The 14015-nt window shown below is 36.7% G+C and overlaps 1 long non-coding RNA gene across 1 annotated transcript; it reads left to right on the top strand.

Annotated features, from left to right (window-relative positions):
- The first annotated feature begins 3677 nt into the window (after window positions 1–3677).
- LOC148995839 (uncharacterized) lies at window positions 3678–7007 on the top strand. The gene is made up of 2 exons (XR_016145718.1): window positions 3678–3884; window positions 4052–7007. It is a non-coding gene; the product is annotated as an uncharacterized LOC148995839 (long non-coding RNA).
- Window positions 7008–14015: the final 7008 nt, after the last annotated feature.

The following is a 14015-nucleotide window of genomic DNA, read 5'->3' as shown; positions in this document are numbered from 1 at the left end:
AATGTTCTCCATAACAGAGCGAATTGCATCCCGTGTCTTGTTTCCCATTCGATTTCTCTAACCTACAATGTAAAACTCGGAGCTTAGCGTCTATGTCACGGCTCTCAGCCCACCCTCTGTTCGTTGATTGGCCGGCTGTCCGAAGGCCGCTGGAAAACTGAAAGATAGGCTGCTATATCAGACTGACTACAGGAGCGAAATGAAAGTAGGAGGTCTGACGTACCACATTTATACATTATATTTATATTTTTATATTCATTACATTTATACATTATATTTATATTTTTACACATTTAAAATGAGAAAGTTATTTCTTTACTGATGACTTTTATGTTTACTTCTAACCTAATCAAAAACATTATTAGTTTTTTCTTTAAGACTTAGATTATTCCTCGACAGGTGATGCAGGTGTATGGTAATCCACAGAAGAATTGTCTGTGAACCTGACATGGAGGATATTAATTCCCTGCTTAACACAGTTATGAATGACTCATGGTTTAGAGCTTCTCATGAAGCGACGTAATCCACTTGCTCCACTTTCAGCACTGTGTCAAGCGAGCATTTGCGGCCAACAAAACCAATCAATGCACCTTTGTCCCACATATGAAGCAGCACAACTGGCTCTCATTGTTTGCATTTCCCACCTTGTTGAAATCCTGTCCTAGTCGCCATGTTCTTAATAGCTTACCGTCTCATGAGTGAGGAATCTAGGACATCTTGGGAAAGTGTTGTGTTACTGTCTGTGAGATGTGAATTGTGTCACATTGAATCTAAATAATGTGATAAAGAGTGAAAGCTTTGATCTTGCACTTGCTATAGTGTAGGAAAAAAAAAGTTAACTTGCAAAGTTTTAGAAGAATTTGATAGCTGGAAGATGTGTTTTTATTCATTCGAGGGAATTTGAACATGAATTTCTAGTATTCCAAAGAATTTTATTATTGAAGTCCATATTCCAAATGGTCCAAAAATCTAATTCTAACAAAGTGTTAATTTAACCCTCAGGTGCTCTTCGGTCATTTCTGAGCGAAAAATATTCTGTTTTGAATTTCTAAAAATCACAGCTTCATCGGAATGTTATGAAACTTGGTGACTTTTATGGCGTTATGTATGTGAATACAAAAAAAAAAATTGAGGTCATGATCCGAGCATGCTAAGTGGTCGTAAAAAAAAGTGTCACACTTGTGGTCTTCGGTCAAAAATGACCGACCCATAGGAAATGAATGGGAAATTGACCAAAAAAAAAAAAAAAAATTCTCTGAATTTTTGTACCTGCGATCTACAAATCGGCCACAATTCTAAAAAAAAAAAAATAAATAAGTACACTGCAGGAAAGGAGTGACACTCTACAACATCTAGAGTGCAAAACAGACACACCCACCAACACACACACACACACACACACACACACACACACACACACACACACACACACATACACACTTTTATACACATACATCAATACATTTTGTTTACAAAAAGTATGTTTTGAATTTTTAAAAATCACAGCTTCATCAGAATGTTACGAATCTCTGTGACTTTTATGGCATTATGTATGTGAACACACAAAAAAATTGAGGTCATGATCTGAGTATGCTAAGTAGTCTTAAAAAAATAGTCACAGTTGCGGTCTTTGGTCAAAAATGACCCCATAGGAAATTAATGGGAAATTGACAAAAACACAAAAATTCACAAATTTTTATTTATTTATTTATTTATCGTTAATCGTTTTTGAGATTGTTTCAACTATATATTCAAATCCACCAAAAAATATGTGTTCATAAACATCTGGGGGGCCTCTCCATAGAGAGCATCTAGTGGTTACACCATGATTCTACGCTTTTTCTCTATACTGTAACCAGATGGTGATAATTTTCTTCAAAAAATATTATTTTTCTGAAAGCCTAGACTAAAATACTGCATTAATATTTTTTGGAAAAAATAATATATATAAATAGAAAAAAATATATATTTTTCCATGGCAAAAATAGATCATAAATATTGCATAAATATTAATAAATTCAATCAAATTGTCTCAAAATACTAAATTACAAAGAATAAATATTATAGAACAAAAATAAATTGCATTGGTTTTACTGGGATGGGGGAAATTTAATTTTTAGGTGTCCGGTCACTTTTGACCGGGAAGATAACAAGTGTGACTCCGAAACGAACAGCACCTGAGGGTTAATTAAAACTAAAATACCACACATTTAAACATTTTTTTTTGTATATAAATAAGATTATTTATTTTTTTAAAATTGTTTCGCCATTTGTTTTTCGATTATTAAGTGACCAACAAAAGTTATTGATTCTTACACGCTTGGATCTACATGATAATCTTCATAAGTTAACTCAAATGTTATGAATACAATCACAGAAGTAAAAAACAAAACACAGATAAACAAAATTCCTAAATATTCGAGTTATCTCGCTCTTGCAAACAATTGTAAACGCAACAGTGCTGCCTGTGAAGATGAACTAGTGAGTAGCAGTGTTGTGCAAGTTACTTCCAAACTGTAATACATTAGGTATTACTTGTTACTGTTGTTTAAAAGTAATTCATTACCTTACAATATTACTGTCACAGAATTGCAATGCGTTACATTACTCATGTATTACTTTTGAGTTACTTTCACCAAAATAACTAAGTAGAACTTAACTTTTGGGCTGTAACGATATGCAATATGAAACCGAAATCGCGATTCGCCACACGACTCAGATCCACGAACCTACAGAATCGCGACACACCTCTTCCAACTCCAGCGTTATTCTCCTTACCGTCCATATCCAATGCTGTCTTATCTTTAAATTAGGCTATTAGTATTATTTGAAGTTAACATTATAAAATACGTAGACCTACACCACAAAACTAGTTGAGGATAAATTATTTAAAATTGGGGAAGTCCAGCATTATGGACATGACATTTGCAGTCAAAACTTGAAATAAAAATTCTCAGAAAATACATGTATTGAAACGTATATAGGCTACTTCCTTAAAGGACTCCAGACATTAGACAAATATCAGTCTATGTTTTATTTTTAATATTAGGGGAAAGACACACATTCATGCGTGACAAAAAAATAGGAGGCAAAATATATTTTTTGTAATTCTGTTAATTACACTGCGCAAATCGGATGAGGAAGGGTTGGCTCTCCAGTCTCCATAGAACTTAAAATATTCATTTTATTTTAGTTTCCGTGTTCGCATTTATGAGGAAAAAACAATGTTACAGACGCGACCGCTCTGAACTGGCACTAAAAGACTGCTTTAAAACTTTCACACAGTCTGTTGCCTTTAAGAAGTAAAAGCAGACAATACACTGTAATACAACTGTAATACAAGCCTGACTGAACATGTAACGAGTAAAATATTACTGAAAATTGATTAGTAATGCCTTACACTACTGCGTTACAGCAAAAAGTAACATGTTACTGTAATGTATTACTTTTGTAATGCGTTACTCCCAACACTGGTGAGTAGCTACATAAGTTTATTGAAAAGCTTAAAATAAAATAAAAAATGTTACTGTTGTATTTCATGTTGTACAAAAAGGTGAAAAAATATATTGAGCTTCTGTTGTCCACTGACCTTTATTTTAGGCAGTTAACCAAAACCCCATTCAAAAAACCCATTTACTTCAAGATGATATAACTAGAAGTGTTAAAATGCTAATTTAGTGGCAAGGTTTATTCTTTCTTCTTTTGGCCGATAATCATTCAGACGGAACATCTTCTCTTATTCCTTTCAGAATAGAATGTTCTATGTGACAACACCAGTATTTCTCTGTCAGAACACTGTTTATTAATCGCAGACAGTCTGTCCGTACACGTTGGCCTCACCACGGGCATCTCCGGGATTTCCTGGAAGACTGGAAAAAAGAGAGGTGGGTGAAGTTAGTTTCGGCCTGTTTGTGACATTCTGACAAACAAGGTTAACTTGATCTCCACAGTTGTGTTTAATTTCTCGGAAACGAGAAAAGTGTGGTTTTGATATCTTCTCGATGTCTTTCACTGCTGTTCTGTATGAATATTGATTGTGTTTTCATTGAAGGTGTCCACTTGCCTAGTTGGGATAAGGAGACAAGATATTCATTCTGGAATCCCAACTAAACCAAAAAAAAACTCAATGGAAACATCCAGCATGTGAGAGCAGTTGAAAAATCTTGACCTTTCGGACACGAATTGCTCCTCGCCGTGCATTCTTCCACTGAAACACAATGTATCAGCTGTGGATTGTAGACCGCACGCCTTGGTGAACAGCGGAGAGGTTATGGTATCTCTCCCACCAGACATTGATAGTCTCTAAGGACCTCTTGAATCACTCCTCTAGCTGTCCTCCAGTGCAGGATCATGTGGAAAAAAAGCACTTAACCTGGCACTGTTACCATGCGGGAAGCATACCTTCCATTCTTTGCAAAGTTTGATTCGCCTCTCCCGGTTCCATTGCGTCAAAATAAAAGCATGACAGGAGAATTGAGGTGTTTCTGGATGGCTATAGCACAAACTGAGCCTGCGGATCTGTTATTGAAGGGAATATCTAAAAGTCATTTTCTGATCGTCTTGATTCCGGAAAATACACGGATAATGCGACCCGGCATTTGTCCCGGGATTGTTTGATTTCGGTTCATTCACACTGCCAGCGATTTGCCGGGATCTGTGAGTGCGTTCACACACAACCCGTAAAGATCCCGGAAAGACACATGACGTCAGGATGAGACGTGTAACGTACGCGAAGCTGGTGAACGATCTCCGCTTCAGCGCGGATAGTGAGGAGCTCCTGGTCTCTGCTTCGTTCCAGTTTGCAGACATTTGTTCGTCCTTTCTTTGTTGATTACGAACACAAACTTCTTGCGTCATCACTGTGACACACCCCTTACGGCATTGGTCCTGTTTTTTTGTTCACACAGTGCGCGTTCCGGGACTGATTCCGGCAATGTTACTAGATCCCCAATCCCGGGTCGTGTTTGCGTTCACACAGAAGGCGTTCTGGCAATTTCCCGGCAATTTCCCAAGATCAACGCACTGTTTGAAAGGGGCTTTGGTGGAAAACTTGGAAGATGATGGGAAATAAAGCCACCCCAGATACCGCAGCGTAGGGGTGTGCGATATGACGATTTTTAAACGTGGACGATTAAAATGTCTCCACGGTCTGCTTTTGAAGAAATATCGTAGTATTGTGTTACAGTGCATTCTATCAGTTCTGGCGCCTCCGTCTCAACTGTACAATGCGACGTAGCCTACACATGATCACACGTTAATGAATAGGTACGGGACACTGCAATTTACAAAAGTTCATTATTTGCATAAGCCTTGGCGGTTAAACATTTAATTCACGCGCTGATGCGCTGTTCTAACGTGCGCTTTTCTGAGCGGATACCCCCGACGCTCACAGGAACTGGAAGCCTGTCAACAGCGCCAGAATACTGGACTAAATTATCTTTCAAGTCTTATTACACACAATGTTTACATAAACAGGCTATGTTTAAAGTGAAAGCTAACATTTGAAAGAAAATCTGGTGTAATATGTGTCTATTAGAGGTGTAACGGTACATGTATTCGTATTGAACCGTTTCGGTTCGAGGCTTCCGGTTCGGTACGCATACAAACCGAACGATTGCTTGGACCATTTTTTCTGCCGGCAAAATTCGTGCTGACGCGGCCAACACAACGTTGCGCAACATCAAATGGCAAGCGTAATGAAAGCAGAACGAAACTGCGCTCCTCGTTATGTGCTTCACGGATCGTTTATCAGTTCGGACCAGCAACATCTGTGCAGCGCGAGCCGATCTCCATCAAGCAGCACTGTTACTACACAGCGCTAAGAGATCCGGTAAAGAAAACATTTGAATTCGCCACTGAGGTAATAACATCGCTGCGAGATCTAGTGAGAAGCATTCACATTTCTCCGTTATCAACCGTAGATCTCTATTAGATCAAACAGCGCTGTCATGGAAACCAGGAGAAACATTGTGCCGTGAATAAACTAGTAATACATTCGTCCACAGACCAGCAACATTCACCACGGATTTAATATAGTAACACTAACTGGAACCAGTTTGGCTGGAATGGTGAAATGTTTTCAAGTACTTCACACATCTTTTTCCAGCACTTCAAAATTCAAATATTATATAAATAAATATATATTTAAATGTTATTTTTACTGTGATGACCAAAACATTATTTGTTCATCCTTCAAAGATGACCCCCATTTATAAACCTGAAAGTTTCAAGATCTAGGAAAACTCACACTTATTTAAAAATATTTTTTCTTTAAACAAATAGGAAATTTCTCTGGCATTTCTTTCTTTTTGCTGTATCGAAAACGTACCGAACCGTGACTTTAAAACCGAGGTACGTACCGAACCGTGATTTTTGTGTACCGTTACACCCCTAGTGTCTATATTAAACTCGTCGCGTGCTGGTCTAAAAGCAACAGGAATAAATGTAGCCTACTGCCGCTTGTCCTTAAAGGGATAGTTCACAAAAAACAAAAAAAAAAAAACAAAATCTGTCATTATTTACTCACTCTAATATTGTTCCAAACCTGTATTAACTTCTTTCTTGTGCTGAACACAAAAGGTGATTTCTTTTTAATGTTGGTAACCAAACAGTTGCTGGTCCCCATTAACTTCCAAGAGAGAACCTATAAAAAACTATAGGGAGACCAGCAACTGTTCGGTTACCCACATTATTCAAAATAACTTTTATTTTCAACAGAAGAAAGAAACTTATTCGGGTTTAAAACATCTTGAGAGAGTAAATTAAGACCATTTTCATTTTTGAGGGAACTATCCCTTTAGTGTTAATAAAACAAACAAAAAAAACAAGCAGAAAATCACTCACTGACTGAGAACTTTAATATATCTTTAATAAGAATCAAGAATTTATTCAGTGAAGTCTATGTAGTGTTTTAATTTCATATTTGTAATTTAATTACTTTATTCAATGCTACTGCTAAATGCACCTACTGCATCTGAAAAAATAAAGCACTATTTATTTAATTTGAATATTAATTTGTGTAATGTTTATCTTGTCTTATTTTTTTAATAACAAAGAAAACAATGACAAAGATTTTTATCTTCGCCACTGGCCTAAATGTATGCCTTTTTGCTTTTTTCTTTTGTTACCTAAGGCTTTGTTTATAACATAGGGACATTAGTTTGACTGTAATGAACATCCACTTGCAAAATATTAAAACCAACTTGAAAAAGAAGCGTGATAAAAAAAAAATCGCCATCGTGATTTTCCTAAAAAAATCGTGATATGATAGTTTTGCCATATCGCCCACCCCTACCACAGCGCTTCTGGCTTGTACCTCACACGTAGGCTCACTATTGGCCGACGCTGGTCATGTGTGTGATGCGTGTGGTGTACAACACAGAAGTGCTGTTACACTACATGAACTCACTCACAGGCCCACAGAGAAGAAAATTAATAGTTGAATAAAGTCGATATTTTTGTTTTTTGGCGCACAAAGTATTCTTGTCGCTTGATAAACTTATGGTTGAGCCACTGTAGTCACTTGGACTATTTTAACAATGTTTTCACTAACTTTTCTGGGCCGGCAAGTTTCAATAACATCAAAAATATCTTAATTTGTGTTCCGAAGATGAACGAAAGTCTTGGAACAACATGAGGGTGACTATTTTTGGGTGAACTCACCCTTTAACATAAATGTATTTTTTTTTTTTTTTTGTGTTTGAAATAATATTTAATTCTGAACTCTTACAAAACGCATTCATGCAGGTGTGCTGTGTACAAATGTTCAGCTAGAAGCACCATCCATAAACACAGCCCATTAAGTCTTTTTTTTTTTTTTTTTTTTTGAAAAGCTGAAATTTGATATGCCTGGGAACCCTGTTGTGGCCAGTCCTAAGTTTGTTTGAATTTTTCTTTTTTTTTTTTTTCATTTGAGCTTGATGAATGTCTTACCAAAAACACACGTGGGAACAAGTTCAATTTGCTTTGCCATTAGTTATGTCTCAATTGTTTATATGTTGGGATTCAGCTTGTTCTTGCCAATTGAATTATGTAGCCTGATGATCACCATTCTGCTTACTGCAGGAGTTATCTAAACCTAAACTTAAAATTAGTCCATCATACTTGCGTAACATATTTGATTTATTAATGCTGTAGAACACAAAAAAGAAGACTTGGAAGAGGTTTTAATTTGCTCTCAAATTTTTTAAGAAGGTCTGCAGCAACCTGGTTGCTAACCAAGGCGTTGTTAGGTGCTTTAGTGTGTTGATGCTCAGGTGTTATATGGGCATTGCTACTGTTCAGAGTGTTTTTAGAGTTTTGCTTTGCTATGCGGTTGGAATTGTATGCAGGGGTGGTAAAAAAGATGTTGGGAATGTTGTTGTGAGGTTGCTATTGTGTTGTAAGTAGCTGGTAGGGTGTGTTTATGGAGTGCATTGGTTTTACATATGTTTTATTTTGATGTGTTGTTTCTAGGTTGTTCAGGGTAGTTAACAAAATGTCCCAGGCATTGTTAGGAGGTGTTGTAGGTAGTTGTTAGGGTGTAGGGAATGTTTTAAGTGCATTAGTGTGTGGTTGCTAGGGGTTTCTGGCTGGTTGCTAGGTTATGCTGTTTTGCTCGCAAGACTTGCTATAAGGTTAATAGGGTCTTATATAGTTTATGGGGTGTTGCTATGAGTGTTTTAGTGCAATTATATATGGTTATTTTTGTTGTTGTTGTTGTTGTTTTTAGGGCTGTCACAATTGATTAAATTTGAGTTGTCAATTTTTAAAAATCATTGGTTGCAGTTTACCCGTGTCAAGTAATCGACAAAATACTGGAAGTGGTGAAACACAGACGAGAATCCATGAAGCACATTTTTAGACCGCTTTATAAAGCTGCACCATAAAACCATACTATAGCATAGTGCTATTATAAATTCGCAAAGGCTTCAATTCAATTAAATAAGTATATCAGGGATGCACGCTATATCTGCCATCATATTGGTATCGGCCCATATATGTTCATTTTAAATGTTATAGTTATCGGCCCAATGAGAAAATTTGGCCTATATATATTAAAGCCGATAAATAATGGATTATTTCCTTCTGCTGAGATAATTCAGATGCGCAAATGTTCGCCTGTAGGTTACGTATGTTTAAAACCTTGCTCTGAGTTTCCATGTTTTGATGGAACAGTGATTGTAGCATTTCTATCGTAAAGAAGTGGCCAAATACCAACATGGCATCATGACTTTTGAGTAAACATACAGGCCACTTTCAAGTCAAGTGGTGTGTTAGCTATACGCATATTGAGCTATCCGCATGTATGTCTATGCGTTAAATGTCCGAGTGATTCCGCTTGTATGTTCACGCCGTTAAATGTCCGAGCGAAACGAAGCAAAATGTAGGTCTACATCTGGGGAGCGATATTATTTTTCCTAGGATGGTAAGGGAAGACTCATAAATTCTGTTAACCCCAGTGACGGGTAGGTTTAGGGACCGGGGTTGAGGTAGGTCATATATTTATCTATACAGTAATGTAACGTTAAGTCAACGGCGTTCATAAACACGCTGAAAAGCGATTATGCGTGTTGATCGCACGCCAAAAATGGAAATACGAATTGGCGTGTCATACACGACATACGCCATTTCATGAGATAAGTCTGCCAAATACTAAAGATTATTGGAATTACAATGTTGTAAAATAGCAATTCATGTTGTAAAATCATTCTTAGTGACAGCCCTGGATGTTTTTATGTGGTTGCTAAGCTGTTCAGGATAGTAACCAATATGTTCTGATTGTATTTTATCACATTTGTATGTGGTCAATTAGAAGAATGCTCACAATTCTTTTTTTCGATAGAAGAAAATTGTATTTGGAACTGATAGACTAAACTGACAGCAAATAGGCATGGAATTTTTGGAAAGTACAGTACATGGCCTGCCATATCTCCACTTAATAGAGGAGCAAAATGCCAAAAAATGTTTAAAACAGGGTCTTTTTTTAACCCCTCCAAGAGTACTCTGATTTTCCCAATATTGGTATTATCATTCGTGGCTTTGTGGCTTAACCGCTGTACTAAAGCAAATAAATAATTGTTGTGGTTCAGTGCATGAAATTGTTATTTTCCGTCGGCTCTTGAGCACATATTGCTTTTGGTGCAGGACATACTAATGCTCAACTGGGACATTTAACTGTGTTACATCCACTGAGCTTGAACTTGGGCTATTTTGTGTGCTGGATTCACTGGGTTTAGAAGGATTGAAATAGAGTCTATCCCCTCAGGATCGTAATCATAGAATATGGTCCAAATTTGGAAACTCAAAACTCATTCTCATGGAGTTAGTGTTGGTTATTTGGCATTTAGCAGATGCTCTTTATCCAACTTGCATCGCAGTAATCATAGAGACAGTCCCCCGAGGGCTCACTGACTTGCTCAAGAGCACAATGGTGACGGACAACCTTTGTGTGACCAGCTCCTTCATTTCTAGACGTCTACCGCCCTTACAAATCAGAGCTGAACAAGCCAAATTAATATTCACTGGCTGATCTGTGACTTTGCATTATGTCTAATTATTTTATAAATAACAAGTACATATTTACATTGGTGCCTGCTTGTCAAACTTCTGCTGTAATCTAAGAGGTGGACATTTCAACAAATAATTACATTTACTAGAAAGTAAGGTAGAATTACAAATTGTTTGCCAACAGAAGCTATCAAATGTACTGTTCTTTTGTTGACTTATTAATGCACTTTAAGTCCAGGTTTGGTCTAGTGTTGCAGTATTACAGTATATCATAGCCTCCTGGGTTCAGGAATGCAAACACTGACTGGACAGATCTTTATTACTGACCTTGAGTAATAAATTCATCATGGCATTCAAAACCTGACTCATGCTGATATATGGGTCTCACGCTTATCAATTTCAGTGTCCTCGTTTCAAAGAGTCTGTATAAGGTAACTGTTTGATATAAACATGTTTTTATCACTCCCATAAATGTAGCAGAAAAAGAATTGAACTGCTACAAATACGTTATGACTAAAACATATTATTTTCGAACTCCTCCTAGACGGTTCGTCCGATTTTTACCAAAATTGGCACGGGTCATCTTCAGACCATGCAGACAAAATGTTATTAAAATCTTTTTGATAAACCCAACCGTTCTTGGAAAACGCACAAACGAATTTGACGAGAACGCCAAATTGGGTACGAGGCTTTGTAAATTTTAAGCCTATTTAGACCGAACTTGGTGCATTGTCGTCACAAGCATAACCACAGGCAACATGCAGCTTTTCGGCACAGCGCCACCTACTGGTCAGGAGGTCAATTCATCATGGCATTTAAACCCGAGTCATGCTGATATACAGGTCTCACATTTGTTTCACTGTCCTCGTTTCAACAAAGAGTCTGCATGAAGTTACAGTTTGATAAAAACCTGTTTTTATTTCTCCCATAAATGTAGCCGACAAAGACTTGATCTGTTACAAATATTTTATGTCTAGTGTACATTAACATTCTCATATTCTCTTCTGATGAGCAGGAGATATTTTTTTTTAAATTAAAAGTGTTGATTTAGTTATTAAACTAAATTTAGATTAAAACACAGATGTTTGTCTATGCTAATTCACTTTTACTATACACTTTCTTAAAGGACAAGTTCATTATTTTACAACAATCCTTTAGAAAACGCATAAAACTTTAGTTTACAAAAATATGTAAACTGATATGCTCACACAAAAGATGCTTTCTAACAGGTTTTATCGTAGTTTTTGTCCGACTCCATTGACTTGCATTGTATGTTCTGTGACGTAAGGTATTACTCCGCCGCCGGAAACGGAAATGGGGTTGCTTGTATTCTTTCTGTAGTCTTATGCAGTCACGCTATTGTAGGCTACACTATACAAGTGGTTCGCTTGCAATTGGCAAAGGTGCATTATCGCCACCAACTGGGCTGGAGTGTTTATTATTGAAGCTCTCAGCAGAAGAAGGTTGTGAGGCGTTCGGAAAAATGGGTCTACAGTTTTACAACTAATGGTAAAACACCTGTTGGAAAGCATGTTTTGCAGCCATTTTTGTGTGAGGATATCAGTGAACACCCCAGACCACTCGGTGAGTTTGACATCTGAAGGATTGTTCCTGTGCACCTATGCTACCATTGTAGAGGTGTGGGGGTGCAACCACAGAATCCGAAAATTCTCGGGATAGCAGCATCTGTCTAACAAACAATCTTAACCATTCTATTTCATCAGAAACTTAAAACAGGGCTTTAATTGTAAAATACCGAACTTGTCCTTTGAAGGAAAAAAAGGACTTGGACTATAGATATTTATCTGTTAAAATGCTGTATGGAATGAGAAGGTTTATGTTTTACCTATGTATTTGGTAATAAGGTAATATTAATTCATGTTAATGTCAAAAGTAGTATCTTCAATATTTTATCACTAATACTCTCACAAAAGGTTTTGCTGAAATAGGCTTGTGAGTGGAAATTTACCAAGTTCAGCGACTTGTTTTTTTCCATCTTATCTGTAGCTCTGACTCACCCTTTTTTATATACAAAAAAGGAAAGAAAAAAAAAGAGCTTATGATTGCTCAATTCAGACGTGTAACACAGCATGTGTCACCACATTTTATAATACAGCATGAGATGAATCCGATAACCTGTGCAACATAATATCTCAAATATGATATAATATCTCATATATCAAATATGTTTGTGTCAAAGCTATAAAAGACTGTTACACACTTGCCTACCATGGAAACCACTTGTTTTACATATCTAATGCACAATACTGCAACATCAACATCTACGTAAATGAATAAGCTGCATGAATAAACGTCTAACCTTGATCGAACCATGAAAAACTGGGAACATAAGTCAGAGTCCTAAACATCAGATAATAGCTTGGAGGGAAAGCTCTGAGTCAGAGACATGCAACAAATATATTCTGACTGCACAGTGCACATGGGTTCATTTGCCAGTGTGTAAATTTAAAGGGATAGTCAACCAACAATAGATCTGAAAATTGTGGTTCAGACTTGCATTGGCTGTATATCTGTTCATTGCAATGTGCACTAAGGCTATGCCTCAAACTTTATAAAATATTATTGAGTTTTGTAAGAATGGTCTGATGTTTCGAACCTAGATCTGACCTAGCGATACGATTTACAAAAGATTCACTGCTTGGTTTCTGTGATTCTTGATGAGCAATCATCTGACTTGATCATGAGAGTTATACAAATCTGTTTCCAAAATAACAGCTTTCCGAGAGGCAAAAATCCACTCGTGATATCCTGTTAGTGTTTGAAGAGAACTTTGATTTTGGTTTTATTTTAACATTGAAGATTGTTTTTAGGCAGTACTGTTGCTTAGATACACCAGATTTATATTGTCCTGTAAGCGAATTCACATCCTGTTTGGCAGGACTAGGTTGACTGTATAAAATGTTAGTTCCTTCTACCACAAAATCATTTTATGTGTGTGTATTTGTTAATCTGTGAAGGTCTGCAACTGCCCTATAGACTTTTAGGGACCACCATTCAATATTCAGAAAACCACAAAGATTAGTGATCAACAAATGTAGTTTTTTTCGATGGAAGATTTTTAAAGGAGCATTTCACCCATTTCAACATTAATCTTTATTGAAAGTGGATCAAATATGTAGTCAAAATGTAAACGAATTTGGTGCCCTCTTGACAGAGAAAAGACAGAAAATAACCGAGGGGCGCATTTGTATGTAAGACAACAACTCCCACAATGCACCACATTGCACAGCTCCGCAAGCCACACCCACTGATCCAGAACTGCGTACGCATCAGAGAAATAACTCTTCCATCTACATTACATTACAGCATCAGTTCAATAATGTCTAATAATGACACAAACTAGCAAATTTCATCACACTCACAACATAATTTTCTTCTGTAAAATGTTCATGTGGATTTTTTCCCCATATAACAGAACATAACATTGAATTTGACAAGGCCAATTTAAGTGTAAACCTCATTAAATACTTGTTTGAACCATTATGTTAAAAATGTGTAATATTAAA

The sequence above is a fragment of the Pimephales promelas genome, chromosome 2, assembly GCF_988280905.1.
Source record: "Pimephales promelas chromosome 2, fPimPro1.hap1.1, whole genome shotgun sequence".
Lineage (NCBI taxonomy): Eukaryota > Metazoa > Chordata > Actinopteri > Cypriniformes > Leuciscidae > Pimephales > Pimephales promelas.
The sequence above is the reverse complement of the archived record's forward strand: the minus strand, read 5'-3'. Positions and strand labels throughout refer to the sequence as shown.